Source organism: Solea senegalensis, linkage group LG2 (assembly GCF_019176455.1).
Source record: "Solea senegalensis isolate Sse05_10M linkage group LG2, IFAPA_SoseM_1, whole genome shotgun sequence".
In the NCBI taxonomy this organism is placed as follows: Eukaryota; Metazoa; Chordata; class Actinopteri; order Pleuronectiformes; family Soleidae; genus Solea; species Solea senegalensis.
Genome location: NC_058022.1, coordinates 20,105,168 through 20,122,985, shown reverse-complemented (window position 1 = coordinate 20,122,985; position 17,818 = coordinate 20,105,168). Strand labels below are relative to the sequence as shown.

The following is a 17,818-nucleotide window of genomic DNA, read 5'->3' as shown; positions in this document are numbered from 1 at the left end:
TGATCTCAAACACATCGCAAACCAAATATTTAAATCAGGGACTCTGTGGTGTATTCCCTCTCATCCTGCTGCACGTAGAATACATACAAATGATTATTTAGCATATAATTGCCAGTCTCATTGCTGCAACAGTGACAGGTGCTGAACTTCTCATTAAAGCATGTTTTTTTTTCTTTTCTTCAGCTGCTGAGTGTAACATCCTTTTTATACAAGAATAACTGTGACAGAAACCCACAGTCAAAGGTGACCCACTGCCGAAGAACAACCGAAGAACCAGTGAAATGAAGGTCTACGAACTTTATCAAATGGTGTGTGTGTGGGGAGCCGTGCCAAGTCGCTGTGCCAAGAGAAAAACTGGCCTACCTTTCAACTCGATTCCAAAATGGTACAACGCCGCTTGTTAGTCAGTGGGGAAGGCTTTGGGCATCACAACTCCACGTCAGTGGAGAAAACACGTTTCCATAAAATGGGTGCAAGCCAGATACAGTCTGTGTCTCAGCGGCGTCACCCATTCAGCCAACCGTGCGGTTTAAAATCCAAACGGAATAATCGAAATCTTGTCTTTTGGGGGAAAGAAGTGCGCCAACAAGCGCTCTCCTACGCAGAGGAGACTTTGCGCGCCTGGAATAAAACGATCATGGGTAGATATGGAGGAGAAAATAAGGGGAAAAAAAACACTACTACAACCAACAAAATGAAAAGGAATGAGAGCAAAGCTGCAAAGTGGTCGTCCCCCTTACAAAACAAATTAAATAAATAAAAAATGAAGATTAAAAAAACAAAATCACAGCTGACTTTTGGGCAAATCGATCTTCATGACTTATCCAATCCTGGGGGGCTTCAGCATCCCAGGTGCACTGGTTGGTGTGATCCTCTGCACTCAGCCGCGTCGCGGCGGAGATGGGGAAAAACGAAATGTATGGATATGATGGTCAGATCCGATGGGGGTTTCCTCCACAGCTCTGCTCCGTAGTTGCACTGCACACGACGAGGAGAGAGGGATCTCTCCCCGGTCCTAGTGCACCACACACCGTCCCCCGCCGGCTCCAACGCACACACCGCGGCTGCACCTGCACTCTGCCATTTCCATCGATTTAACGGTGAAATGGATGGAGGGGGGTTGCATTCCGACAGACACCTATAACTCAAACCAAAGCTGCAGCGCTGAAATGAAAGAAACAATTAGTCCTCACTTGTCGGAGGAGAGAGGGAGAGAGAAAGAGAGAGAGAGGGCGGAGATGGAGGGGGGCGCAGGCTCAAGACTGAAACCACAGTGCTTATGTCCTGCAGTCTCATGAGGAAGGGGCTCAGAAATAACAGACTGAATTCATTTTGATTGTCCTTCAAAAAAAGTTTTCAGTGCAAGGCAAGTTCAAATCTGTGGTTGAAACAATCGATCAATCGCGTTTTAATCAATTTCTAAATTAACCGTCAGCTTTTTTGATGATTAATAATTTTAAATGTTTTGTTTTAATAATAATAAAAAAAAAGCTCCGTGTTTTTCCAGGTAACTTTTCTGGTTCCTTTGCTCCATCTAACAAAGAAATCCTTAAAACTGGTTTGTGGACAAAACGAGAATTTCAAGGTTTGGGAAACACTGACCAACGTTTTATTGACAAAACTACTAATCGACTAATCAAGAAAATAATTGTGAATGCAGTGCAGTTAAGGAGCATATCCGAGTCGTGTATAGACTGTTTGTGGTACAACATGATCATGTTAAGCAAGTTACGAAGTTAAAACCAAGCACCAGAAACTGCACCTGAAAGGGGAAAAGGGTGATTTAAGTGACTTTGAACATGGTGTGGTTGTTGGTGCCAGATGAACTTCAGAAAGTGCTGAACTACTGGGATTTTCACACACAGCCATCTCTAGGGATTACAGAAAATGGTCCCAAAAAAGAGAAAATATCCAGTGATGGATGAAAATGCCTTGTTGAGGACAGAGGTTGTAGGTAAACGGACATAATAATACCAATCGAGAGAGAGGAAATAACCATAACTACCAAGGCATGTAAATATCTCTGAACACACAACATGGCCAACTTTGAAGAAGAAGGGCTACAGCAGCAACATATCACACTGTATTGTGTATCTTGTTGGCAGGTGTGCAACTAGATAATGTTGGCTCCGCGAGAACAATGTAACAAGGCCCCCAAATGTTTAGTCGTAACTCTGAGCCACATGTGACATAAATGGCAGTTCACTCACATACAACATCTTAAAATGCATTAAAAAAAAATGCATGGAAGAAGCCAGATGTGTTTGGACGTGACGTGCTTTTACCAGGGTTGCGCTTCTATAGCATCCGTTGTTACTAAGCAACCAGAATCTAGGAGCGGCTGAGATATGACCAACGTTACTGCAGCCTGACTGAATTAATGAACATGTAATTTGAAGAAAGAATTAAATCAAAACCAAAACTGTCTGGATTATCAGCACTGCATCTCCCCCAGTTCAGCTTTGCTGTTTGAGGCATGTGTGGAAACAACAGCCTTGTTGTTTCCACACATGCGGATGACGGCGGTTCAAAGCTTATTGCTGAGTTGACAAAGAAGAGTTTGACTTGGTACTTTGGCTCGAGGACATGCTAAAAGCACTTATTGCATTTCAAGTAATGTCGAGTGCCAGGTGAGATGCAAACATTGCAACCAACGCACATTGCAAGGGCAGGGTTCTTGTTTGTGCATGAATCTGACTCATACCTTTATTTATTTGTTCATGCAAAAGATGCTGCATTTGAACGGCCCTTAAGACTTTCTGTCAGCAGTGTTAACTAAGCACCGCTGTGCAAACAGAATACAGTAAACAGGCCTATCATGTCTGATTGACCTGTTTATACAATTGTCAAGATTTTTTAAGCAAGCAAAAATGGCCTCAAACTGTCATGCTGTGCAAGTTCTAGAAACAAACAGAGGCACCATTTGAGCTGTTTATATAAGAAGACCACAACACGGTGTGTGAAGGTTAACTACAGATATGGCAACACGCATTAGGATAAATGCAAACAACCTCTCATGAGCAAACTTCTCAAATGTAAATACTATACTCAGTATCTGATGCTTTCGACAACAAAAACAATATGGATTTGCACTTTTTAATGAGGCTTTTTCCACTGAAGGTTTCATGAGTGTTGGAGTTGAACCAAAATGTACTAAGACGTTAAAAACACTGAACGAAAACTATAAAAGAAATGTGAACCAAAATACTTCAAAACATCTTCCAAATAATAAATGCACTTATGGTCTTCTGAGAGCTACAAATGAACAGGATAAAGGAACAGTTATTGTCAGTGGGGAAAATGATCTCTTTTGGGCTCCATGGGGACCTGGGTTTCCTGGGAAATGGTCTGCTTTAGCCAGTTGGTTTTCCGGCCTTGTGCTGCCCCCTGTCACAGCCAACAGAACCTGCTGCTGCTCATGCTCAGCCCAGGCTGTTCTTATAAGATCTGTGATGCTTAGATTTAAATTAAAAAGATATATTGTATAGACTTTTAGTTCAGTTAATGTGGCAGGCAATGAAATTTCTCTGATTCATGTGTGTATTTATTTTACAATGTGGGAGACTAAAGCCCTAGATGATCCCAGTGAAAATACTTCTATTAAAGCATAAATATTACCTTTTTTTGTTTAGTGTTTGACTGGCCCATTGCTGCCTCTATTATTAAAAAAAAAAAAGGTTAATGTTAAGTACCATGACCTCAGGGGGCAGCATTATGAACTCATTGCTGCTTTGTCCAGCACAAGACATCTTACTGGAAAGGAGGCTCAGACACAGAACACAAAGGTGGTAAACAAAATAAGGCTTTATTTTCATTTTTGCGAGAGACAATACTTAAAAGTGAGTGTTGATGACTGTTTCGTGGGTTTATCTCTCTAAAATTAAATTAAAAGAAAGTCCCAATCTTCGCTTCTATCAAGGAAAAGCATCAGACGTTTTATATTCATTGCTTTTTTGATCATGCTCCCTGATACAATGTAATTCGGGCAAATAAAGCAGTTCCCTCCAGTCTGAGGCATCACATTGTTTAACCCCCCCAACAAAACACAAGAGCCACAGCTTTGATAGTTGTTCTGCATCTGTCCCCTACTTATGAAACCACACCCATTTTCTCCTGTATTCTGAGCCATGATTAGAATTTCAGAGAGAGCCACTCTTATAATTAGCCAGTTGGAGTACAATTAATAAAACTACTTAGCTGTTAACATCCTGATAGGTGCAAATGTGGTCCTTACCCTCCAAAATGCCTGCTGAAAACTCACTGTCTGGCATGACTTCGCAGCTTCCTGATAAAACTTGCTGTTCTGCAATCTGTAGATTTCTATTAAAGACTGGATTTTGCAATTACCCTGCCCTGATTTTGGGTCCCGCTTTGCTCAACATGTGACACAATCAATTATTTTTACTTGGGAGTTTGAACTAAAATCAGGACAAGACGAAAACCCAACTCAAACTAGTTTTCAGCGTCATATAGAATAAAAAAAACATTAGAGCATATGAATCTGTAAATAGTACCATATATATAAATAACTAGCTGTCTATGTGTTTATATTTTTCCCTCTTTATTGTCCATTAGACTTGTTATAACAGGCCTACATAATCTTTTATTTCCTCTCATTTCTTTGGCAGAAAACAATAAAAACTTATGTTCTGCTTAACACTGGTTTTAACAAATCTGTTCTTGGACAATCAGTTCATCATATCCTTCATCGTAACCTTAAAGATCACAGCCTGTTGGATAACAATTGAAATGACAGCTATGGGTATATGAGTACCACGTTTATTGCAATCAATTAATCAATTAGTATGTAGCATCTCACACACCACATTGTTCACACAAGGAGAGTCTCTGAATCGCTCAGTGTCACACTTTTAAAAACAGTTGATTGTTGTGTGGCATATGCAACAACAACAACAACAAAAAAAACTTGAATACAATGACTCTGGGAAAAAGATCAATCGTTTAATCAGGCAGTGAAATAAATAAATAAATAAATAAATGAATGAAGCTGAAGCTCAGGAGAGACCTGCCTGTATCTTTGTGATCGAATGTTAACATTTGTTTAGTTCACTCCTCTCCCCAACCCTAATACACAGCCTGTGTGAAACAGAGAAGGTGACCAAATCGGAACTCCTGCAAAGTAAAATGCTATTGCGTTTACAAAAGTAGACATTGTGTCACCGCAGACTTATTACACTTCTTTAGATCTGAAATAATTAAAGAAAGTACATTTAATTCCCAAGCAAGATACACTGGTCAGAGCCGCTTTACATTGGTAATACAGACAATTAGAAATTGATGTGTATAAAAAAAAAAAACGTGTATACATGCATTTAATCATGAGTAAATATTGATAAAAGAAACTCTTGCCTTTGCAGCACGAAAACCCTGGGATCACAACGTGGTCGGAACAAGGGCCTTTCTGCATGGAGTTTGCATGTTCTCACTGTGTATGTGGGTTTTCTCAAGGTTCTCCAGCTTCCTCCCACAGTCCAAAAACATGCAATATGGGGATTAAGTTAATTGCACACTTAAAATTGACTGTAGGTCTGAGAGAGAGTGAAGTGTTGTTTGTTTCCATATGTGTCCCTGTGATGGACCGTCGAACTGTCCAGGCTGTACCCCGCCTATATCGCCCTATGTCAACTGAGAGTGGCACAGCACCCTGTGTGACCCTCATGTGGAGGATAAAGCGGTAGAAGATGGATAGATGATTAAGAGAAAAATAATATCCATTTGACGGCCCTTGTCGAATCACCTCTAACCAACAGTGTTGTAAAAAATATTGCTGGATAGGGAATACAGAAGTAGACACATCTGCGTGTTTGTGTGTCAATATGAGGATAAAACCACTCTTTTATCGTCTCCCATTAGGAACTGTGGCAGCTGTAAACTGGGATGGGAAAGCGGAGGTCTGTCTTGTGTAACTACACTTGCCTGGGGCTCAGGAAACTCGTCACAGAGAAATCTGCCTCCACACTTTTTTCTCTTTGGAGCATGAGTAGGTACCTGACCGTTAGCTGTCATGCAGAAAATATAGAGGCTGACTGATATGACATAAATCCTCCTCTTCATTCTCCTTTGAAAAAAACTTGCTCACTCACTCACTCACTCACTGCAGACTGCTGAATATTCAATAGATAAAATGCTGCATACACTGTAAGTGATGCCATAGAAACTGCTGGGAGATCACAGGACCCCCCATCGCGTCATACTCCCACACTTCTTTTTCTCCTACTGCTGCATTGTCCAGTTGCCATCGACTAAATGCTTCTGCACAACAGCATCTTTGTCAGTGTGGCAACAGCTCAATAATAAAAAGCCCGGAATATGTTTGGGCCTTAATAAGTTCATCATTTTATTTCCAGTCATTTTATTTTTGTTCTTTTAAATGGAAGAGCATTTGAAAACAATCTGGAATTGACATCATGTCCCACTTTCTCGCACAGACAAAAGTAGACTATGATAAAGAAACAGTTAATTCCTTGGGTGAAACTGAGAGAGAAAAATAAGGGCAAACGCATGGAGGAATACTGAGGAACAGGGCAAAATGAGCCAAGTAGTGATGATTCAATCGATACAGTAAGTACATCACTCAATAGGGTATATCTAATAATTATGTATGTAAGTTTAACAAAAAGATCTCTGATCAATCTGCTGATGAGTCTATAATGTGTCTGTCCATATAAGTGAATGTATCTTACTGTGACACACACACACACACACACTGGTTCCCATGACGTCAGAGGACATTACATTGACTTCTTCCTGGAGAATTCCCCATAATGTGACTGTGTAAACTGATTTAAGTCCCCACAACATAAGGAATACCAGGTACACACACACACACACACACAGGCACTGAGTCAAGCAGATGTTTCACACAGAGTGTTGACTGATACATGCCCATTGCCTAATTGGAGGTTTATGAAATCTGCAGGTTGGGGGTGCCAAGTCATTTCCAAGCGGATGCCAAGCGGTTGCTTTGACAGCAGGTTGTGACCCTCCTGTAATTGTATAGATGATGCCATTTCCCCCGCTCATCTGGTTTGTACATCTGTGCCAATGTGAAAACTACTGAAGACCAGTACATGCCACACGTCTTTTACTGATTTTTAGATGTAACACAGTTCGTGAAAAGTACCTAAAAGGGATACTTGAATAAAATGTCTTACCAGAAAATGACTTTAGTAGACGTTGAAGTCACTTTTTTTTATAATATTATTTAAATAGAAGTCTTAAAGTACATGACAGTTATTTATAGTAAGTACATTTTCTGATATAAAATGTTCACAAGTCTGTGTTAAAAATGTGAGGAGTGAGGATTGAGTGAGGATGTACCTCAGTGGTAGAGTTGTCTTTCAACAGGAAGGTTGTGGGTTCAATTCCTGGCTCTGCTAGTCTATGTTTCCTTGAGCAAGACACTTAACCCCATGTAGCAGTGTGTGAATGGGAAAACTGTAGGGTAAAGCAGCTCATCAAGACTAGAAAACCTCTATACCAACTCTTCTTCTAGAAGTAATGAGTAACAAAGATAGTTAGGGGAAATGTAGTGGAGTAAAATACAAATACAAAGTACAGATATGTCAATTGTGTAAAAAACTATGTAAGCACAACAGTGCAAGCATACACTTTAAACAGAATTGTGTGTCACATAATTTGATCAGTTGATTTGTCAAAGATAATAGAGAATGGAAAAAGAGGCGGGTTAAGATGAAGTAGAGGAGTGGGACCCACGAGGGGTGAAAGCTTCAGAACAACTTGTCTGCCTGGTTTTTACATGAATCCACCACTCACTACTGGATGCACACAGTCTAAATAAAACATCCATCATGTAACAGCAACAGTGAGACCTTGTTAAAACAGAACATGTTGCAGTGAAGCTTAGTTTGTTAAATTGTTTAGCCAAAAATTGTGAAGGGTTCAGTTGACATTTTACATTTGCCACTTTGGCAACGCCCACTTATTTTGTTTCTACTCAAGAATAAAAGGATCTGTGTTTGTAACAACTCCTTATAAAAATCATGAACCTGTCTGACCTCTTTCCCTTGCCTAGTTGTTTTCCTGAGTACAGAGAGTTTGTGAGGAGCTGGAGTAACAGGCTCTTGGTTTCTTCCAGCATGCTGAGTACTGCTAAATATTTCAACATGGAACTAAATTTTCCCCCTCTGCAGTTCACCAACAAACCATCTTCAACCCCCAGAAATCATCACAAGAAATAAAAACCAATGAAAGTGAGGAAGAGAGGACGAAGAAGGGCTCAGTGAGTAGCACTTTGAAGTACTGCTATGAAAATCCACGTGCAAGTGCCTGTGGTGGTAAATGCTAAAGCAGTGAGGCTGTATGTGCAAAATGTATTACTTAGCTGCAAGGAAAACAGCAAACACTGACTTTAAATCACATATTCATACCCTGTCATCACAGGTAAAAAAAAAAATGGGGGCCCAAACACAGTTTTCCAAATGACCAAAAGAGTTGTTCATGAATTAAAGCAAAACGTAAAACAGAGCAACAGACAGGGACAATCAAACACAGGTGACACAAACGAGGCACAGGTGAAACACATTAGGGCGAGGAAGACATTCAACAAAGAAGACAGGACAGGAAGTCAAACTGAAGAAGGTAATCTCAAGGAACAACTTCAAAATAAAACAGGAAACAACAGAAAACCACAGACACAAGAACCAACAACCCAAGGTAAAGAAGAACAACAATATGTCCAAACTGAATAAATAAATAATAAATAAACCAAGGGTCGTGGCTATCACAGCATACCATCCCAGCTGATAAATGTTTCAAAGCAAACAAGTAGCACATACTGAGAGCACATACCAAAGCCGCTACCTCTCAAATCCAGATATATGATGAAAACCTGCACCACAATCTATGTTTGTTGATATTAGGAGTATACATGTGTCTGCTTATTTTTTGCAGATATCTGGCAACAGTCGGAGGCATTATATTTTTTAGGTTGTCACTCTGTCCCATTCCTGTAAACGCAATAAATCAAGAAGGTTCTGCCACATTTTTGGGAGTGAAACAAATTCCTTTGTAATTTGTAGCACAAAGCTTTGACACACTTATTTTCTGAATATGAGCACTGTTAACTTGGGGTTATTTCATCAATTGGATGAATTGAAAGATTGATTGAATAAGGGATGAAAAAATACAGGGATGTATGTTTTACTCACTTTGTTTCTGATGTATTTGAGATGTCACAATTCATGCATGGGGTCAATGCAGGGCTCAAAAGAACACTACTGCTGTTTGGTATGCCACCCCATGTTGAGACTACAGTCCGTACTGCAGGCGGCTCCGGTTCAAATCCTGCATCTTTCCCACTTCCCTGCATGTCATTCCCCCTCTCTGTCTCCCCATTTCCTGTCCCTCTCTCCACTGTTCTGTTGATTAAAGACAATAAAAAGCCCAAAAATATACTTCAAAAAAAGAACACTACAGTTCAGACAATGTTGATAATCACCTTTTTTAATGGATCCATCTGAGTTACAATATACAAGGTATCCTGTTATAATAGTTATACTAATTCCAGTGTTATAAGGGGTTTGGACAGTTGGAGCAACTGTTTAGATTTGTGTGACCAAAGCAGTTTGAGGTTGTGATATCATAATTTTTGAACTTAAAAAAGAGTTTGTGCATGTTAAATCGTGTAGAATGAAACTGTTGATAAGTGCAGTGCAGCTGGGTGGAAATTGTAGTTTTATAATGATCTCTGTTTTATTCCTTAAAAAAGTGCAATGATCTTGCATTGTTATATATTAGTCGAATAAATGAATGAATCAATAATATATCAATTATTAATCACACATGCTATAAATGGAAATGAGATCCACTAAGTTTTGAGAAAATTGGTTGAGTCATTTTGTGTAATTCTGCTTATAGGCAGATGGATTGAAAATAATAACAACTTAACATATAATACTGAAAATTATTTGGTAACACCATCAAAATGATGTCAGGTGATACAGATATGGTTGCAAATGATTCACTACATTGTGCACAAATTTGCTCTTGGCATGATCTATGTTGTGATTTGGGTCCCAACACTTTGCCATCATTAAAAAGTGGGCCCCCATAAAGAAAGTTTGGGAAACACTACATGAAAGTAGAACATAGTATGTACATATTTATCTGACTGTACCTTTCATGTAGCTGTCATCAGCTGACATTTTCAGTTGACCATATTAGCATGCAATACATGAACACAAATGAACGTTATATAGGCTACACTAGTTATAAAAGTAATAGCATTCATTTTAATCAGCTGCTATAGAAACGTTGTTTATCTGAATGAATTCATGTTATGACTCAATGTACAAGTGTTTCTATTTTCCATCAAGCCTGAGACACTTGTTAACATCATTAGCTGGTCTCATTAAGATCTTCCTTCTAACCTGAATTATACATCAAGCAGCCAATCAACAGCTCAAATCCACAGCCATCGTGGGAGCGTTCCTGATAATTCCCAGTAGAGGGTTTTCTTTTTAATCAGAAGGCTGTAGCAGCATCAGCATTTTCCATTCAAAGGAATACAAGGAAAGACAGAAAGGAGACAGAGGACGATGGAGAGGCAGGGAGGAGGAAAGAGAAAGGGAGATGTGAGGTGTTTAAATCCCACAGGTGCAGCAATGAAAAGCATCACATGCATGCTCTTTCTACATGCCCCCTGTGTATCATGTGGGGTGTTAGGCGTGTCTTTGTTGGGTTTTATATAAGAAAAAAAAGAAAAAAAGTTCAATTAATATCAGGCAAAAACTGCACATGAAGTAATTGTTAAATTAACCAAGGTGATTGAGGTTGTTATGCAAATTTTATATTGATGCTGATCTTGCGGTGTATATTGCATCCACCTGTATAAATATAGGCTCTATTTTTCTGAAATAAGGGGATATTCTTTTCATTAAGCAAAAAAATGCTGTATTTTTCTAAGAAAAATGTATTCATTTTCGAGACAAAAATGTCTTATTAGTTTAGTTTAATCCACTTTTACTTTGTTTTGCCTTTGAGATACTGGAATTCTAATATTCTGGATATTCACAGATTCGATCCTCTCTGTTTGCTTTAATTAAACGAGGCTCTCGAGAAGCGAATGCAAGCTTGATTCATTAAAAAAAGAACAGAGGTGTATTTTTGTGAAAAAAAAAAGAAAAGCATAAAAATAAAAAGGCTAGAAATGATCTTGTTAAATCGTTAGGGCAGAGTTTAATTTGTTTACTTAGTAAAATTACCTTTGTGTTTATATGTTTTCAGGTGAATGCAATGCAACTCCTTAAAATGCTTATGATGTTAGCTTGAGCTGTGTTGCCAGCAGGTGGGCGACACCATCACTGTCACAAATCTGTGATGCACTTTAGCTCAGACTGAAATGAAACTCAGAGGCTGGTTTGAAAGGTTTATCTGACTATGCCTGTGTTGTCGGGGGACTTTGACTTTGACTTTGAGGCGCACAACGTTTCGATGTCTCACCTCACAGCTCGAGGAAATATCTGGCTGATCGCTCTGCCTATATTTTATTATAATAAAGTATTTTTCCAAAATAGTATAGTAACATACAAATGAAATAACAATATACAAGTGAAAATAAATAATAAAAGGGGTAAATAAAACTAACACAAAACAAAATAGGGCGTACAATTTAAGACACTGAAATATACTGCTGCATTGCTTGTGCTGAAAATTTAAATACAAATTCTCATTCTCAAGGAAGACGAGGGTGGCTCATTATGGATCTCATCATTGCCCAGGGTCCCCATTAAACTTGGTCTAAATTAAAAAAAAAAAAGATTCCTGAAAATGACTTCCTAAGTTTGTTTATCATACCATATCAGATTTTCTCCATGTGCATCAGGGACGGATGTTCTTTTAGCCACGTCTCCAATTGAATATTTTACTCCAGAAATCATACAGCTTTGGACATGTCCAGAAAAGGTGGCCTAAGGAGCCATCAGCAGACTTACACCGCCCACATGAAAGAGATTCTATGGAGCTTAGTTTTTGAATAATCAAGTGTTTTATGTTTTTACCTTAAATTGAATAAGCTGATGTCTTTCATTAATAGAACAGCATTGAATCCCACTGAGGCTTCTTCCCAGGCTTTCTTTAAAGAGTGAGCAAGAGAATTCACTTGATCAGAAAATACCTTGAAAAAATCTGAAATCAAATGTGGGCCAAGCGAAAGACTATAAACCCTGCATTCATTTGGGAGAGACTCGAAATTAAGTAGATTTTGGCGGACATATAGTTCCTGATTTATAGGCATCTAAAAGAGTGTGTTGATGGAAGAGAGTACTTATCTTTTAACTGGGCAACTGAGGCAAACTGCTGTACAGGTCTTTTAAAATGACCATGGTGGCAGGCAACTTGTAGCACTTCTTAGCACTTCTATTTGCTGCCGTATTATATAACAGTTGAGAATTATTCAGTAAATCACCTTTGTAATTACAGGCAATCCAGGTGCTGGGAAGAGACGTGCTGGGAGTGAACTGTTTAGACCTCTTTCTTTTCAGTAGCCAGCCAGACATGAGTGTTTGTTGAAACATCCAGACTGCAACCTTCCTGCCAATAGGCAAGCGCTGTAAGACTTGCTGCCCAATAGTAACGCTGAAAGCATGGTAGCCCAAATCAGCCCTTCTTTCTTGGTTTTGTATTAGTTTTTGATATTTAGTGCGCTTTATAACCCCAGAAAAAAGGCATGATTATTGAATATAAAAAGGGTACAAGAATCTTGACAGAGTAACCATCTTGATAGCATTTATAGGACCCACCATAGAAAGAGGGAGAGTCAGGCACTTGCCAATATCTCCTTTCAATTTTTACACCTTTTTAGTAAAATTTAATTAAAATAATAATTTTGGATCTTTTGGTAGGGTTAATCCGAAATACTTCATACTTACAGCCAAAGGCTCAATAGCAATGGCAAAGAGAAGTGCGCTGAGGGGACATCCCTGGCACGTTCCGAGATGTCATGGAAATTAAGTTGATCTTTCCTGTAAGAATTGAAGTGGACGGGTGGGCGTATAATATTCTAATCCAAGGACAAACCGGCTACCAAATCCAAACTCCTCCAATATCTTCCATACATATCCCCACTTGAGTTGATCAAAAGCTTTCTGTATCTAAGCAGAGGACAGTCCCCTCTGATCACCCTTATAATTATTATATAATATGATCATTAATCACCTAACATTGAAAAAAGAAAACCGTACAGGAATAAAGCCAGTTTGGTCAGCATGGATTATGAAGGTAATATGTTTGTTTAATCTGCTAGCCAACAATTGTGTAAAACAAAATCTTGTGATAAGATACAATATTTTCTATACAATTCTTTTGTTTCAAATTAATGATTAAACATTCTCAGCCGTATTCTCAGCATTCTCAGCATTCTCAGCTCTGAGTCCCTTCTTGTTTGCGGTGGTGATGGACAGATGACAGATAAGGTTAGACAGGAATCTCCGGATATGATGTTTGCAGATGACATTGGATCTGTGGTGAGAGCAGAGACCAGGTGGAAGAAAACCTTGAGAGGTGGAGATATGCTCTAGAAAGGAGAGGAATGAAGGTTAGTCACAGCAAGACAGAATATATGTGTGTGAATGAGAGGAACCCAAGTGGAACCATGAGGCTACAGGGAGTGGAGATAAAGGAGGTGGAGGAAGTATTTCGGGTCAACAGTCCAGAGCAGTTGAGATTGTGGAAAAGAGGTGAAGAAACGTGTTCAAGCTGGTTGGAATGGGTGGAGAAAAGTGTCAGGGGTAATGTGTGATAAAAGAGTATCAGCCAGAATGAAACGTAAGATATACAAAACAGTGGTGAGACCAGCGATGCTGTATGGTCTAGAGACAGTGGCACTGAGGAAAAGACAGGAAGCAGGGCTGGAGGTAGCAGAGGTGATGATGTTGAGGTTCTCTTTGGGAGTGATGAAGATGGATAGGATCAGGAATGAGTCAATCAGAGGAACAGCACATGTTAGATGTTTTGGAGATAAGGTCAGAGAGGCCAGAATGAGATGGTTTGTCATGTACAGAAGAATGATAGTAAGTATATTGGTAGACGGATGCTGGGGTTGGAACTGCCAGGCAGGAGGTCTAGACGAAGACCAAAGAGAAGGTTTATGGATGTAGTGAAAGAGGACATGAAGTTAGTTGGTGTGAGAGAGGGGGATACAGAGAACAGGGTGAGATGGAGGAGGTTGATTCACTGTGGCGACCCCTGAAGGGAGCAGCCGAAAGGAAAAGAGGAAGATTCTCAGCAGTAGGGGGTCAACTTTTCTATTCCAAAACCATGTGGGCCCACACTCTTACCATTAGGGAAGGATTGTATCATGTCCAAAATCTCTTGAATGGTGACGTCATCATTAATTGCTTTGAATTGTGTTTGTCTTAGTTTAAACAGTTTGTACCTGTACCTTGTCAAATAATATGTTATTGTTATCTCACTGCCTCATTGAAGTTTCAAAAGAAATAAAACAATATGTCCTCTGATCACAGCTTTAAAGGCTTCCCACAAGGTGTAGTCTGTGACCTTCAAATTTTTATTGGTTTCCAAAATTCTATGATTCTAACCAGAAAGTGTGAACTTGCTTGAGGACCAGTTATATCTGAGAATGATCTCAGATTAAAATATTACGATATGTGGAGGAGATCACAATTGATATTAAGTTGGAGTCAAGTTAAAAATAATCAATTATTGAAAAGGATTTATGTCCTTTTTTTAAAAAAAAGTTAGTAATCCCATATTGAAGCCTCCATATGTCAACTAGATGTGTCGATGACATTTAACTGATTAAACTGTGGATGCGGCCAATGACAACTAGTTTGTTTGGGCTATCTATCAAATTAATTTTAAGTAACTGAAGTCACCCCATATAATCAGACGAATATCTGCGAGATTGGGCAATAAAGACAGATTTGAATGAAAAATAAGTAATCGAAGAAACTCTGAATCTATGGGGGATTATCAGGTCGCAGGAGCAGTGGGCTGCACTCATCTGTGTCTGGGGAGCAATGGGGGTTGGGTACACTGCTCAGGGGCACCCCAGCCCTTGACCTGACCAGCCCAATTCCTTTCCACTTGATCATGGGCTGCCCACGTTGCCCATGATCAAATGGAAGAGAATCAGGCTGGTAACTGGAGGGTCAGCACATAGTGTTGTCCTCTATTTGACAATGTTACTTACAGAATGTTATCATAGCAAATGCCAGCAGCTACAGTTATAGAACTATACCGTTCAGTGACTTTTGTATATGCTTGTTTTTTATTTCTATCTCTTGAACACAAGGTTACTTAACAGTCTTTTCATAATGTAACTCGTCTTTGGAACATCAACTTTGTCTGAAAACAATTGTCCCCTTCCCAATTGCCTGTAGTATTCATTAACATAGAAATTGACAAGCAACAATTGATGCTCTAAAGCAAAGTTCAGATAGCAAGGTCAGCCAAGAATCAGTAATTAAGCTAGTTCTTTAAGTATGCCGGATGTGCCTATTAGTAGCACTGACCAGGAGTCATCCACGTAGAACTGAAAATGGAAATAAAATCCATCTTCTTCAAGAGAAGCCCGCAGGATGTTAGCACTCCGTGTAAAACAATTACAGACTATTATGCGAGGCAGAGAGGGATGAAAGTGTCTCCTTGCCTCTAACTGCATTACACTCTGTCTAAAGTTTTCACACAGAGACAGTTTCATTGTTTATCCGTGAGATGCTTAATCTAATGATGTACCTGTGTTCAAAAATGTGAAGTACATACAGTCAGCCTCAGCCAGAACAAGATCTGTCTTCTGATGTTACTTAGTTCGGCCCACTTACCTGTCATTTCAGACCCAATTGTGGTCAAATACTGGAAAAAAAGAGACACAAACTCCTCTGCCAACTTTCGTCCTCCCACTGGATGTGTCTACTGTTTTGCTCTCCAACATTAAACAGTGACAACAGCAAGTATTTGAATGATTGAAAGGACAAAGAGGTGCTGCAGAGATGATTTATTCATTGTTTCAAGCTGCCTTGTATCAAAGGCCCTACATCTTGGAGTACTGAAGCATCCTAGATCTGCACTCAAACTGTCTGAAAGAAGTGTAGGCTGGAGTACTGCACTCACTCTTTTACTCTTCATCACCACAGTGGTTTCTGATGCTGCAGTGCAGAATAACGCTGATGTTGATGTAAGTACATGAGACCTTTGGACTGAAGATTTTCATACCATACGTCTTCATTCATTTAGCCTTTAGCCCTGTGTTCTGTAATGTATAATGGATTGTAGCTCTAATTTTCCTGGCTCTGTAAGGAGGATAAACAGGAAGGCTACAAATTATTCATGTAGAATATGGAAATTCTACAATCTATCTTAGGTTAAACCTTATTGTCCACAATGTGGGAAATTGTCTTTGGCTCCACATAAAAAGCAAGACATAAATTACATTTACGGACAAACATGATTAAAGAAAAACTGTAAAAAAAAAACAAAAAACTTTTGAATACTTGATTTTTATGAATTGCGTGGAAATGCTTTTTTTTCCATGTCATATCTTATCTCATATTTCCAAAGTGTTACAGTTCACATGTGAGTCTGGAGAAGGAGGGCTTATGACTGCCATGAAACATGACCAGACATCTGCCAAAATGCAGACTACACTTGGAGACCAAACTTCAAAAGATTTGTTGCTGTGTTTTGAGGATATTTTCCCATAGCATAGTTTTTATGAAGGAGATGTTGCGATTCCATGAAAACAAATCATTATCTTTTTGGAACCAGGAGCTTTTTGTGCATAAACTTAAGTACATGTTACTCACAGCACTGTCATGCCATATAAATGAGAAAATATGACATGCTATACACAGATGGTTTGAAAACATGTACAATATCAATAGTCTCCTCCAGCGATCATGTTGAAACACTTGGGTGAATAAATGCATAATTTATGTTGCCTTCTAACCAGGAAATTATATTATCATCCTCATTTCCACTAAATGCCAAAAGCGCCACAAGCGGTTAAAACACTCATTACATTTCCATGCACAGTTAAGTCAAGCTACAGTTGTGCAGGGAATCAATTTGTTGGATGAAGTGTGTCTGCCTCCGCTATGCTAGGTGGTGATATGCCCCCTTTCAGCTTGTTAGTATTGGTGGTGGTTTATGGTGTAGCTGAAGGCTAGTTGATAGCATGACAAGTGCCATACCGAGTCTTCTTACATCCATGAAGTTTGAAATATTCAATTCCCTGAGCTGGCCGAGCATCAAATTGGTCTCCTCAATCCAAAAAAAACGTTTCAGTGTAATGGGTTCTTCCTTAATTTCTAGGTCAAAGTCCAGGGGATGATAACTGTGTGGGATGCTCAGAGTGTCCATGCTGTTTTGGGTCAGATTGACCATTTTTAGGGATGCACTGATACCACTTTTTTCAGTGCAAGTTAAATTTGAGTACTTGCTGATACTGAATACAAAATAATACCATTCCAGCAAAAAAATGAAATGTAAATGATAATAAATTTTATTTGCCTCACTTCAATGTGAACAAACTGCAACATTAGATATTATTGCCACTATTAAAACATTTACTGTCCCCTCCAAATGTATTGAAAGAGTGAGGCCAATTTCTTTATTTTTGCTGTTTCCTTAAAACATTTGGGTTTGACATCAAAAGATGAATATAAGACATGAAAACATTATATAACAACTTACAAGATAGCCTCATTTGTAATTGAACACCAAACGTTTAGTTGACCAAAAGTACAGGAACAGACTTGAATTAGAGTTAATTGAATAATACTAATATTTAATGTCAAATCCTTTGCCACGTACTGTG

At 39.0% G+C, this 17,818-nt stretch overlaps 1 protein-coding gene across 4 annotated transcripts in view; it reads right to left on the bottom strand.

Annotated features, from left to right (window-relative positions):
- il1rapl1a (interleukin 1 receptor accessory protein-like 1a) overlaps positions 1-1,154 on the bottom strand; it is a 174,166-nt gene extending 173,012 nt beyond the window's left edge. For all 4 annotated transcript variants that reach the window (XM_044019149.1, XM_044019151.1, XM_044019150.1 and 1 more), the window contains exon 1: positions 364-1,154. The gene's annotated coding sequence lies outside the window, so the exon portion shown is untranslated. The remainder of the gene's footprint in view (positions 1-363) is intronic.
- Between the last annotated feature and the right edge of the window lie 16,664 nt (positions 1,155-17,818).